The following is a 13,054-nucleotide window of genomic DNA, read 5'->3' as shown; positions in this document are numbered from 1 at the left end:
ATTTTAAAAGATCTTCTAATATTTTATACTAATTTCATGACTTTGTTCCAAAGTTACCTTTGGACGGTAGGATTTCAGAGAATTTGGGGAGACTTATTGATATTATTTTAGGTAATCCTCTGTTATTCTTATAAGAATAATATATCTTAAGTTAGTAAATAAGTAATATTTCATAAGTATGTTCTATAATAAAATGATACTTCCCGTTAAAGCAGAGTAAAAGATGGATCTTAATAGCTTAGGGAACTGTGACTTTCACAGTATAGTGAAAGACCTAGGTAAATCCAGACCCCTTTAGCAGGAAGAGAAGAGCCAAAAATCTAGGATTAGCCGGTTCAGTGCCTCTGTTTTAGGAACTAGCTGAAGATGAAGTTAGATTGTAATCTTGAGAATAATCTTGAGAAACAGGGAGTTCCCCCCTTGTAATCATCACTGGTATTTTCAGAATTTTCCAATGTCACCCTCCCTACCCCCTTTGGATTACTGGGTTGTGGTTTTTTTCCTTAAATACCCCCTCTCCCAGCTACTTGAGGTCGAACTCCTCCCCTGTGTGTGTTATGAGTCTCTGCCCCAGCGTTGGTACCTGTCAATAAACCTCGTGTGATTGCAGTAAGGATGGTCTCTCGTGAGTTACTGGGGAGGGTCGTGTTATCCTGAGATTTGAGTGAGAGTCTCCCTACACCAGGGGTCTTTCAATAGAAGCCTTAATTTATGGGTGGTGTTTTGTCATTCTCATGATAGCATTAGCACTTTATGTTGTACAATAGTCAGCTTTGAAGTATTTGTGCCCTGTCTTTTCTCTGTGGCTTAGAATATGTTTACATTGACAAATAATCAAGCTATGTTTATAATCATAAAACTGACATACAGTAGTGTATTTTCTTGGAAGCTTCATCAATTTTTTAAATTACAAAATACAATAAATAAATGATAGTTACCTAGTCAGATTTCCTGAAAAAGACCACTGAATGATCATAATAAATCAGTGATTTATGGATGATTGATGGGGGTGGTGTTATGATTGTTCGTCACTTTAAGAGACAAGCCACGCCCACTCCCTGTAGCCCCCCTCCCTCCTATCGCCATCTTGACTCTCTCTGTTCCCTTTCCTGCTCCCTTCTTTTCTCTCTTGCTCTGTCCTCTTCTCTTTCTTTCCCCTCTCTCCCCTCTTACCACCTCCTCCTCTTTTGCCTTCCTTTCTATAACTCAACTAATAAATATTCAATTTTATTCTGTATAATGTGTCTGTCCATGTGCCTCCCACACACCACCTGCCCTGCAGTGCTCGCCTCTGGGAACTTGCACCTTTGCTGGGAACTTGTATTTTCCGGGGACTCACTGTCTGCGGACCCGCCTGCCGCTGCATGGCTGGGGACAGCCACCTTGCTTTGTGGACCCGCCACAAGGTGCCAGGACCCACAGCAAAACTCATAACATTTGGTGCCACATGACTCAGATAGGCGCTCCTGCCCGGAACTCCTTTCCCAGTGTCAGGCTCCTAAACCAGGGTTTTTTCTACTCTCACCACCGGCTTCCTGGCTTCAATTGGTGAGTCTCCCCCATTCTGCTATGGTTGCTTCCCTTAACTGGAATCATGTTTGGACTGACCCGGGGTCAGTCAACCCACATTAGCACTGTACACTCCCCATGCCGTGTATTCGACTGGGAACCCAGGGTCCCTCAGATTCTTCATCTTTTTCCCCATTTCTTCTCTTTTCTTTTTCTTCCCTCGCTGTAAAACGCTGCTTGGAGCAGCCTCTAGCCTCTCTGGTATCTGAGTCACCTCGAACGACCATATCCAGCCAGGCCATAACACCCCACCTGGAGTTAGGGGATGCCCAGCTCATGGGTCCTGGGTGTTCACACAGATTTGCACCCTACCTATACGGGGAGACGTTCCCGTTATAGGCCTTGAGGTGCTGCTGTTTCGCGGGTTTTCATGATTTTGGCTGTGAATAGTAACCATCCATGTTCCCTGGCTTTTTAAAATTTCAGCTGGCTTTTTTACTTCCAGACATGGCATGGTGCAGTTTTTTTGGTTCCAGCCTTTTGCTCCCCTCTTTGGCTTGTGCTGTGGCATGGTGGCTTAGCGACAGGGCAGATCACGCCTTTAGGTCCTTCTTATTAAGCTTAAAAATCCTTACATCTCAAAAATTGTGGCTTTTTTTCATACAACACGTGGCTCCTGCCATTTTGACTGGGGTCAGGTGACTTTGCCACCATCTTGGCTAAGAGCCAGGTCAGGTGACCAAGCTCTCCCATCTTTACTGAAGTACACCCCGCCTTGTCCCTTGGTTTTCACTAAATTCCTCTTGTTGACTCTGTTGTATGTGTTTTGCATAGTGACATGCTTTTGGTAGGGCCCACCAAGCATCCACTTTGCTCAATTCCTGTTCACTCTTTCTGTGTATAATAATTGTTCATTACATCTCATTTCAGACTACAAAATCAGTAAGTCTCATGTTTTAAACTGGTATGTACTTTTAAGTCTCTTACAAAAATACCTTATATTTAATCCAACCCTCATTTAAAATATATTGAGATGCTCTCTACTATGGTCAGTTCTGCCGTTAACCTTCTACTGCAAGCAGTTTCTTCTTTCTGTCTTTTTACGAGTGTAAATCTTACTTGTTAAGTTAAGAGCCAGTATAGTCAAGCTCAGACCCAACTCTCCAGACAGATTCTATACTGTAGTTATACCTAATAAACAACCCTCAACTGCTCAGAGATCTGGGAACTGTGATATTTAAATATTTAATTATTAAAAAACTTTTCATAACAGAAAGAGGCAGGTTGGCTCCTAGCAGCAGCATTTTCCTTTCTCCAAAGAAGACAGAAGACAAATGGACACAGAACAATGTCCACCTACACTGGGCAAAACTGCCTTTCATCTAAGCTGAATATCTCCTGACATGGACAGAATCGCTGGAATCGACAGCTTAGCTGCTCAGGTCCAGGTAGGCCTGTCTTCCTACAGATTTCTTAGCCCATAGGATCTTCTGGAGCCTCGCAGGCCCTGCACGAAACAGCAAAAGGCAAAAGCGACCTTCAGCGACCGTGGAGGACACTAAAAGAGTAGCTCTGGGTGCCAACCAAGTAAGTTCTCCGTCATTTTTTAATCAGTAACTCAAGTAAAATCTTGTCCCTCTCAAAGATCTCTGATACAGTTTGATAGCTGAGAGGTTTTGCCAGGTTAAAAAAAAAACCTCACCAAACAAATTTCAAATCAAATTTCTCTCTTATGCTGCCTTCCATAGTCTTAAAAATACTTTTCATTGTACAAAAATATGTCACAGTCATTATACAGTGCATGTGTCTAAAACTTCTGTTTTCACAAACCCAAAGAATTCTTTTGAGTTCTAGGGAGCCAAATTAAAGGATCCACCTTAAACATTTCCCCTTAATTCCCTGGTCCTAAAAAACTGTTTTTTCCTTAATTTAACATTGTTCTTTCTTCTGCCAATACCTTAAACAGATATAAGAGACACCAGACATTTCTATGCCATAAATACCAGACAGGAGCAAAGAGACCAGCTATGCCAGAATGTGGCCAGCACCCAGCCTTCTTAGGTTCCCCCCCAAAAGATGATGCCCACAAATAAGCTGGAAGCAATCTTGAGAATCTGCTGCCCCAATTCTGTCAACCTGTGGTGTCTAATCTCCTGCTTTTTATTATAAAAAAGAGCTGGGAATGTTATGATTGTTCGTCACTTTAAAAGACAAGCCACGCCCACTCCCTGTAGTCCCTCCCTCCTCTCACCATCTTGATGCACTCTGTTCCCTTTCCCGCTCCCCCTTCTTCTCTCTCTCTCTCTCTCTCTCTCTCTCTCTCTCTCTCTCTCTCTGTCCTCTTTTTTCTCTCCTCTTTCTCTCTTTCTCTCCTTCCTTCTCTCTCTTTCTCTCAACCCCCTTTTCCCCTTTTTACCTTACCCTCCATAATTCAACTAATAAATACCCAATTCTATTTTGTACAATGTGTCTGTCCATATGCCTCCCACATGCCGCCTGCCCTGCACTGCTTGCCACCAGGAACTTGCACCTTTGCTCGTGAACTTGCACTTTCCGGGGACTCATTGTCTGCAGGATCAGTCCACCGACACATGGCTGGACCAACCACTTTGGTTTGTGGACCCACCACAAGCTGCCAGGACCCGCAGCAAAAATCATAACAGGTTGGGCAACTTCAATAGACAGGTAGAATTCAAGACTGTATAGCAATTGTGGCCTTTTGTAGAAAAAGAATGGGCATGCTATTTAATGATAGAAATGAATATGCTCACAGAGTGTTATTTATAAATATGACCCTTTTCTCATTCCTGTAGGCCTTTCCTAGAAAATGCAAGAATAAATAAATTCTCATCTACTTTAGTTTAATAGAATGAAAATATACAGTGAAATAGCTTCCGAAAGGTCAAATTGCCCTGACTGTACCTTCTCCCTCTGGGGGCCACATTTGCTTTAAAATAAAAAATGGCTTTTCACTCATCTTACTAAGTGTTTGACAACACCAAAAGGGCCCTCTTTCCCTGCTGAGGAAAGGTCCTGAGATATAAAACCACTTGATTCCTCTGGAGGCTTGGTTTTTGGGCACGTTTTACAAATCAAAGGATATATTTGTAAAGATACCCTGGCTTGCTTTTGGCCAGCTGGCTAGACATCTCGAGGGACTTAATAAACTCTTGATTTGCTTAATAAAGCATGGTGAAATGGCTTGGAGGTTAAGAGCACACACTGGCTGCTATTCCAGAGGACCCGAGTTCAATTTCTAACACCTACATGACAGTTCACAACTGTCTGTAAACTCCAGTTGCAGGGACCTGATGCCTTCATAGGGACACACATACAGACCAAATACCAGTGCACATTAAGTAAACAAACAAACAAGTAAATAAAGGAAAGCATGGTGATTTGTAACTTTCATACAAGCCTTCTTTGTTTCCTTTTTAAAAAATATTTGTATTATTTTGGCTAGTAAGACAGACTCATTTTATAGGCCAGACTGTCTTCGACTGTGTAAACTGGACTGTATAAACCACTTTAGAGCAAGCCTGCCATATCAACTGAGTACTGAGATTAGAAGAGTAACCCACCATGCTTGGCTTACTAGATGCTGTTTTAAACCGAAAACCATCTCCACACATGGATACAACTTAGTGTCAGGGTTACAGGTAGCCATCAGAAATGGCCTCTCAGACAAAGTTCATAGCCAGTTGAAAGTCTTTATTCCAGCTGGTTGGGGCTGCACCCTGGTATTTGGGTGTGGCTCTGAATGTCCTGAGCACAGGGTTTTTAAAGGTAAAGACCACATCCTGACACCTCAGTCAGTAGCTACAAAGGGTTGGTGGGTTGGACTTTGCAGAAGCAGATAAATTAAGTCACCAGCTATAGGGGTTTCTTAAGCACAAACAGACTTATGACAAATTAGTTAGGATATTCTGACCTTGGGTTCCTAGAATGGAGTTGGGAAATTTTTTATATGATTCTCTATCAAGGAGATCAAATTCTAGTTAAACCTGAAATGGCCTCAACAAGAATAGAATATGGAACTACCCTTGCATTGTCTTGCTGAGTCACAATACCCATACAATTTCAGTGGATGCAAGTATTGACTTCTTCCTGTATCAACTGATACTACAAAGGATATGGGGTAGTCATATATTGACTTTCCAAGTTTGCTTTTATGATTAAGATGAAAAAACAACACAACATAAAATTGGAATGCTATTTTGTGAATCATTTTGAATCTCTCAGTGTAGTGTTGTGCCTTTCAAATGGTAGGTAAGACAGGATGGCTGATAAATCCTTCTCTTTTGAACCCTCTGCTTATATTTTATCTGTCTAGTTATTATTGTAAATATGGCTCAAGATATTAAATAGATGCTAGAACAATTGCAAGGCATACTTGAGGCCTGGAGTTTGATCCCCGGGACAAACAAACAAAAAGCAAACCAAAAAAGAAACAAGAAAAATAGAAACATTTTAAAAATAAATAATACCCTCTATCCAGATTGAGTCATTTCCCCTAGAATTAGCATAATTTTGAACTACGGACTCTTTCAGGTACTTGCTCTTAGAGGTTATTGTCAAATGCAAGAGAAAATATAGTCTGCTACACAGTATTTGAAGGCCTGATATTTTCTTATCATAAAAATTTGCAGCCAATAATTGACTTTTTAACCCTGAGCCAAGGAAAATTAAGTGATTCCAACATTCATAAAATGAGATGGAAAATTCATGGAGAATTAATGTTCATAGTCTAAAATAAATGATGCAGAACCTGTGAGAGCCAAAATTATATTTATTTATTTTTGGTTTGTTTTTTGAGATAGTTTCTCAGTAGCCATGGAGCCAGTCTTGTAACTGGCTCTGTAGATCAGGTTGGCCTTGAACTCACAGAGATCCTCCTGTCCCTGCCTCCTGAATGCTTAATTAAAAGCATGTGCCATAACCGCCTGCCATATTTTAAATTTTAATTACTATGCCTAAGAGATTCATGAAACAAGAATGAATCTAACCTGTAATCTCCTTTCCCAAGGATCAATATTTTGTGAAATGCTGGAGTCTGTTGCTTATGGGAAATACCAAGCCACATGTTTTCACTTCCCTAAACAAGTTTGTTTGGCTAGCTACACCAGATATGTTTGATCACATATGGGCATGAGGCAGGAAATACATCAGGACAAATGCTTGCCCCTGATTGGATCTGGTAGGAAATGCAGTGTATTGTGGGTTTGGCTTTTTCAAGCACCTGCAAATTTAAATGCCTTGGGGGCCATTTCCCATCTGGTTAGAGTCCTCAACCTGGCCAATATTTAATAAAAGCTTGATTCAAATTTGGCTTTAAACTGTGGTAGTGGTCTTCTTCTTGATCAGTGGGATTAACAATTCAAGTGTATATTTAATGATTTTAAATATTTATTTAACAAAGATACTGCATAATATTTTGTTCTTTAAACAATTTTTATATATAGTCCTGTTAGTAGAATTCTTGCCTTGTATATGTATATGTATATGTATATGTATATGTATATGTATATGTATGTAATGATCCCCATTATTATAAATAAACAAAAATATATTAAAAGTGTATTTATATATGTTTACCTCATTAGAATGGTTTCTAAGAAAATAAAGACTACTTTTTTAACATTTATTTTTATTTTAAAAAAATCTTTTTAAAAAAAATTTTACATCCCAACCTTAGTTCCCTCACCCTCCCCTCTTCCTACTCCTCCCACTGTCCCCCACCCCTCTCCCCATCCATTCCTCAGAGAGGGTGAAGCCTCCCATAAGGAATCAGCAAAGTCTGTCCTATTACTTGAGGCAGGACAAAGGCTCTCCTCCCTGTATCTAGGCTGAACAAGGTATCACTCTATAGGTAATGGGCTCCAAATAGCCAGTTCATACACTAGGGATAAATACTGGTTCCATGACCAGTGGCCCCACAAACTGCCAAAGCCTCACAATTGTCACCCACATTCAGTGGGCCTATGCAAGTTCTCCAGCTATCAGTCCAGAATCAGTAAGCTCCCATTAGCTCAGGTGAGCTGTATCTGTGGGTTTTCCCATCATGATCTTGACCCTTTTGCTTCTTTCTCTTTATGACTGGACTCCAGGAGCTTGACCCAGTGTTTAACTGTGGATCTCTGCATCTGTTTCCATCGGTTACTATATGAAGGTTCTCTGATGACAATTAAGGTAGCCATCAATCTGCTTACAGAGAAAGGGCAGTTAAGGTACCCTCTCCACTATTGCTTAGATTCTTAGTTGGGGTCATCTTTGTGAATTCCTTGGAACTTCCCTAGTGCCAGGTTTCTTGCTAACCCCATAATGGTTTTCTCTATCAAGATATCTCTTTTCTTGCTCTCCCTCTCTGTCCTTCCCTCAACTCAACCTTCCCCTTCTGGGCTCCTCAGTCCCATTCCAACCTTTCCCCTTTCCCCACACTCCCACTTTACTCAGGAGACCTTGTCTATTTCCCCTTCCTAAATGGATCTGTGTATGTCTTTCTTAGGGTCCGGGACAGCTTATCTTGGAGAGGATGTAGAGTAAGGGAAACAATCCTCCATTGCTGGTGGGAGTGCAAACTTGTACAGTTGTTTTGAAAGTCAGTATAGCAGTTTCTCAGGAAATTGGAAATCAATTTATCTCAAGACCCACTAATACTACTTTTGGGCATATACCCAAAGGATGTACACTCCTACCACAGGGACATTTGTGGATTATAAATGGAGACTGTACTTTTGTTTCCTGGCCACCCATGTCCAAATAATCACACAGAAGCTATATTAATTACAACATTATTTGGCCAATGGCTTAAGTGTATTCCTAGCTAGCTTTTACATCTTAAATTAACCCATTTCTACTATTTTATATTTAACCATAAGGCTTGTAGTTTGTTATCTCACATTTTGCTTCTTGGGCAGCTTCATGGCGTCTGCCTGATTTCATCTTTTTTCTCCCTGTATTCGGTTGAATTCTCCTGCCTAGCTCTATTCTGCCCTGCCACAAGAAAAAGCAACTTCTTTTTTTTTTATTAACTAATGGTAATAAAACATATTCATAGCATACAGAGGGCAATCCCACATCATCTCCCCTTTCCTGTCTAAATAAAAAGGAAGTTTTTAACTTTAACATAGTAAAATTACATATAACAGAACAGGAATCAAACAAGAATTACAATTACAATATTTATATCTACTTTATCTTTTATCATAACTAAGGAAAACTATAACTATTCTTCAACTCCATCAAAGACTCCAGAAGGATATATTACCTAAGTAAACAGAAAGTGCATTGCAAGCAGCTTCCAAAACTCTAGAATTGACAGAGACATCTTGCTGCCTGGATAGTCACTTTCTGTTGCCTGCAGATAAAAGGTGTAGAATTCTCAGCTCCTTTTCCAGTACCACCACGTCTTCCTGCATGCTGCCATTTCCTATCATGATGTTGATGGACTAAATCTCCAAAACTGTAAGCCAAGCAATTAAATATTTTCCTTTATAAGAGTTGCTGTAGTAGTCCTGAAGTAATCATGTAGTAGTCATGTCTCTTTACAGCAACAGAAACACTAACTAAGACAGAAGTTGGTACCAGGAATTGGGGTATTGCTGTGATAAGCCTGACCATGCTATTGTTTGAAGGAACATGGACCTTGGGACTATAGATTAAAAAAGCAGTTGAACACTTTAAGTGCTGCTTAATGGACCATCCTATTAGGAACATGGAGGACAGTGATGCTGAGTGTGATTTGAACTGTGGGTCATGGATCAAAAGTTTTCAGAGGGGAAGAATGTTAGTATGGAGCCTAGGCACCAGTATTGTGATATTTTGGTGAAGAAAGTGGCTGCTTTTTGCTCTTGTCTGAAGAGTGCCTGAGACTAAAGTAAAGATATTTGGATTAACTCTATCAACAGAGAAAAATCTCAAAACAGCTTCATATAGACTCTGTCATGTGGTTATTATTGTTAACTCTAATGAAGATATATAATGAAACAGAGATGCTGAGAAAGGAAAAATACAAAATGTATAATTTGAGGAGAAAGGGGGCACCAGGAAGTAGAATGGAAGTAAATCATGTGTTCTATCCCAGCCAGGGGGATGCGAATGGGAATCCTTGATAAACCTAGGGGAGAGGAATGGAGGGTATAAAAGACATGAGAAATGATGGCAAGACAGGGTTTCTGATCAAACCACCATTTATTATATCCTCAGAAGCTGCTATATAGCAAACAGGCAAGGGGGAGGGGAGATGTGTCAAGTCTGTTGGAATTCAAGCCTGGAGACATCCCTAGCTGATAAGTAAATACTGAGGGTCTGTGATTGTTGACTAACAAAGGAAAATGCTAATGTTTTTGAAAAGCCTGGTGCCTGCAGGTCTCACTAGGCTAATGTTATAGATCCGGAACTTGAGTGCAAAGGTGAATATCTTACTTGTGAACTTAAGATGGCTGTAAGCAAAATACAGTTCTCAAAATACAGGTCTTTGCTTTGGCATGTTCAAGGAGATAAACAGATTAAGAAATGGAATAAAGGGAGTGGTGACCTTAAGATTCCACCCAGCTAAATTTCCAATTTGTAAAAAGAAATTAAAAGTTTAGAGCCTAGTGTGGTGGTGCAAGCCTGTAATCCCAGCATTGGGAAGGCTGAGGCAGGTGGATCTCTGTGATTGTGAGGCCAGCCTGGTCTACAGAGTGAGTTCCAGGACAGTATAAGCTACACAGAGAAATGCTGTCTCAAAAAAATCAAAAATTAAAAATAAAAGAAATAGAGTAAGAAAAAAAGCCATGTAAAGATGGAAAACACTCAGAGAATCTGGATACTGTATGCTATTGTGTTGTCTTTAAATTATTTGACTACTGAGGAAGTAGTAACAGCTACTAAAAGACATTTGATCATAAATGCTGCTGGATTAATCCTACATTAATACATATTTTGAAAATGCCTTGGCTTCAAAATTTAAGTCAAAAGGTATGTTACTTGGAGAAGAGCTTTTGTTTTTGTTTCCACAGGAAATGAGAGGCTGTGGATTCATTCTGGGTTCAAAAAAATAAGGTTTGATCAAGGAAGACCCCTGAAAAAAATCTCCACTTGGAATGGATGGCCTGGATGATCTGACGTTTCTGAGCACCTCTGTTGCTGTTTCTTCTCAGTTCTACATCTAGAGCAGCTTCAAGACTGCTGGCTGAGATGAGCCAGCCTCATAGAATATTCCAGTCAGGACTTGACCATAATCCTAAATTTTCTTTAGGTGCTTTTTTTCTTTGGAAGAAAAAAAAAAAAAAACCAACAACTGAATTCTTTCCCTACTATAGTGGGTTAATCAGATTCTAGTTTTTCTAATCTTTTCCAGTTTTTCTTTTAAACAAATCTATCAAGGAGGCAAAGAAGCTTATTGTGAAATACTCCAATAAAAACCAATAATTTTCTAACTGGATCCAGAACCTGCTCCAATAAAAACACAATAATTTTTTAACTGGATTATGCCTGATACTATTAATGTGGTATAAAACTCATGACTGGCTAGGTCATATGTTTTAAGGGAGAAACTAATACTATTTATTATTTGCTAAGTGTACATAGCATTGAACTTCTCTTAAGTTCTTATCATCATACCCACAGATTAGCACATTTTCACCTCATCAGAGAGATTCCTTTTTGCAATATTTAACAAATAATATAGAGACCCATCACTGATCAATGTGCAAATGATAGGAGATTATGGACTGTTCAGCTCTACACAGGACATCTACATTGTAACTCCTCCTTGAAAGGTTTAGGGATTATTATGAAAGTGGAGTGGAAGGCTTGTAAGAGCCAGAAGTAGTGAATGTTTGTCGGAAAACATATTTTGGTTGAACATGACACGGCCTTTGCAAATGTGAACTTACAGAGGCTGGGACTGCACGCGTTAGACCTCCCTATGATCACATCAGCCGAAATTCCAGCATGGATAAATGAGGAGCTCACCTAGCTAAGAAGCTATTGGCAAGTCATGGCTGCTAGGGGAGCAAAAGTAAGTTTTCTTCAGGGCTGCAGACTGAATACTCTAGTAAAGAGTCTTATGTCCACATAAATTGAGGTGGCACTAAGTAGGCTCAGTGTTTTTATTTTATTTTTAAAGGCAGTACATGAAATTTGGAAGGAAACTACTTGAAAAGAACTGACCTTATTCATGGTGAGGTCACAGAATAGGAATAGGAGGACTGGACAACCAGGTGGATCTGATCAAAATACAATATAATAACATAAGAATTTCTCAAGTAAAAACAATATAATAAACATCAATTGCTGAAATAAAACACTGGAAAATTAAATACAGGTTGCATTGTGGCTAGGATAGTTGACTACTGTTTCTTACTGTTTCTTGAGTAAAAAACTTTTTTTTGTTAAAATAGGGTCATGGGTTTTGGATAAGTACAGCCATTTTTATCACTTACCTGGATTATGCATATGCTTAATTTGTATAATGGTGAATAGCCACTGAACAGAAGACATAGTTACTCATCATGGTCTTTAGTTCCATTTTAAAGTGGAGAGACATTACCATTGAGAGATTCTGTAAACATTGTCCATCTAGTGCTTTTGAGGTATTCATTAACTTCTCTTAAAATAAATGATACAGAAGAGATGCAGACTGTCTAGTTCCATCTGAAATTTAAAGCATGTGTATGTTGGGAATATTATTTCAAGGTGTGTTGCTTTTGTTTATGTTGCATTTGTTTAACACTGTGAAACTGTAATGCTTTGCCCGTCTCAACCACCTGATGATCTAAATGGTCAATAGTGAGGCAGGAGAAAGGAAAACTGGGGATGGCAGGCAGAAAGATTATATAGAAGAGAAAACTGGGAGAAGGGTTTCTAGAGAAGTAGCCAGAAAAGGAGGATGACATCAGGGACCAGCCATCCAACTACACAGCAATCCACGGAGTAAGAATAAGATCTAAAGAAGTAAGAGAATGGGAAAAACACAGAGGCCAAAGGGTAGACAGGGTGTGTAAGTTTAAAAAAGCAGGCAAGAAACAAGCCAAGTTAAGGCTAGATGTTTATAAATAAGAATATGACTCCATGTGTGATTGATTTGAGAGTTGGATGGTGGGCCCCCCAAAAGAGTCCAAAGAACATAATATCGTATTATTACACATATAGATTTTAGAAACTTATTTTTACATATAAATCAAAAGATTTTTCTGGATCAAACCTAACAGAGTATCATTATTAAACAGTACTATTGTATTGTAGGTAAATTTTTAATAATAAGAAATATGAAGTCAAGTTCAATAGTTTGGACCTATAATCTAAGTACTTAGGGGACTGAGGCTGGAGAATCCCCATGAGTGTGTAAGCTGGGCAACACAGCGAGTTCCAGATTGGCTTAAACTACAGAGTGAGAGTCTGCCTTTGAAAAATTCAGAAAACAAACATAGAAAATAAATATTAAGATTACAAAATAACAAATAATTTTAACTGTACTGAGAATTGCCTGCCAAAACCAAAACAAAGGCCTAACCCATCAAAGTCCATATAGTTCCGGGAATAAAAATCTCAATATATT

This window comes from Arvicola amphibius, chromosome 7 (genome assembly GCF_903992535.2).
Source record: "Arvicola amphibius chromosome 7, mArvAmp1.2, whole genome shotgun sequence".
Classification (NCBI taxonomy): Eukaryota; Metazoa; Chordata; class Mammalia; order Rodentia; family Cricetidae; genus Arvicola; species Arvicola amphibius.
Note: the sequence above shows the minus strand (reverse complement) of the source record.